The sequence below is a fragment of the Otolemur garnettii genome, unplaced genomic scaffold, assembly GCF_000181295.1.
Source record: "Otolemur garnettii isolate 467f Iridium unplaced genomic scaffold, OtoGar3 scaffold00008, whole genome shotgun sequence".
Lineage (NCBI taxonomy): Eukaryota > Metazoa > Chordata > Mammalia > Primates > Galagidae > Otolemur > Otolemur garnettii.
This window is the reverse complement of record NW_003852403.1, coordinates 37,633,384-37,634,663: the sequence shown is the minus strand read 5'-3', so window position 1 is coordinate 37,634,663 and position 1,280 is coordinate 37,633,384. Positions and strand designations below refer to the sequence as shown.

Here is a 1,280-nt window from a genome sequence, read left to right as displayed (position 1 = left end):
CTCAGCCTCCCAAGTAGCTGGGACCACAGGCGCCCGCCACAATGCCCGGCTATTTTTTGGTTGCAGCCGTCATTGTTGTTTTGGCAGGCCCGGGCTGGATTCAAACCTGCCACCTTAGGTGTATGTGGCTGGTGCCTTTAGCCACTTGAGCCACAGGTGCTGAGCCATAAACTCCCATCTTTGATGAAACTGTAAAAACTATTCCATAGCTGGGTGCGGTGGCTCAAACCTGGAATCCCAGCAATTGGGAGGCGGAGGTGGGTGGACTGCTTGAGCTCATGGGTTCAAGACCAGTCTGAGCCAGAGATCCCGTCTCAAAAAAATAGCCAGGCATTGTGGCAGGCACTTGAAGTCCCACTACTTGGGAGGCTGAGGCAAGAGGATGACTTGAACCCCAGAGTTGGAGGTTGTTGTGAGCTATCACACCACAGCACTCTACCAAGGGTGACCAAATGAGACTCTGTCTCAAGAAAAAAAAAATACCATACAAAGACAGAAAGTAGATAATGGGAGAGGTGATAGACTTAGAAGAATAGAATGTAAAAATGCAAGCTTCTGGAGAGGATAAAACTAACAAGAAAGTCTAGAAGACTTAGACACCTCACAAGGCAGGGGTGAAACAAGGAAGTTAGTGAGAGTCTTTATGGAAAGAATTTAGACCACTCCTCCAGCCATCAGACGAGACCCCTTCCTTGATCCCCATAGGATGCAAAAACTGAACCTGAGAAGCTCCGGATTGAAGAACACTCAGCACCTGGAGGACATCAGTGAGGGCATTAGGGAGAGCTAGATCGAAAATAGGAGAAGTAGGGCAGCACCTGTGGCTCAGTGAGTAGGGTGGCCCCATGTACCAAGGGAGGTGTGTTCAAACCCAGCCCTGGGCCAAACTGAAACAACAACAACAAAAATAGCCGGGCATTGTTGTGGGCGCCTGTAGTCCCAGCTACTTGGGAGGCTGAGGCAAGAGAATTGCTTAAGCCCAAGAGCTGGAGGTTGCTGTGAGCTATGACACCAGAGAACTCTACTGAGGGTGATAGAGGGTGATAAAGTTAGACTCTGTCTCTAAAAAAAAAAAAAGGAAAATAGGAGTAAAGATGGCTGTCAGTAGCCCAGGGAAGCCCTAATGCCCACTCCTACCTAGTTCTAAGAACACCTGGGGCTTGCTGTGTCCACTCCTGACAGTAGATTGGAGGAATATTTTGGAGAAACATTGAGTGGCTTGAGATAAAAGACTTAGAATATTATTTTGGATTATTGGTTCCAATTCTTTTTTTTTTTTT

General features: G+C 47.6%; 1 pseudogene; it reads left to right on the top strand.

Moving 5' to 3' along the window:
- The first annotated feature begins 1,094 nt into the window (after positions 1 to 1,094).
- The window catches only part of LOC105886398, a 5,233-nt pseudogene continuing 5,047 nt past the window's right edge, over positions 1,095 to 1,280 (top strand).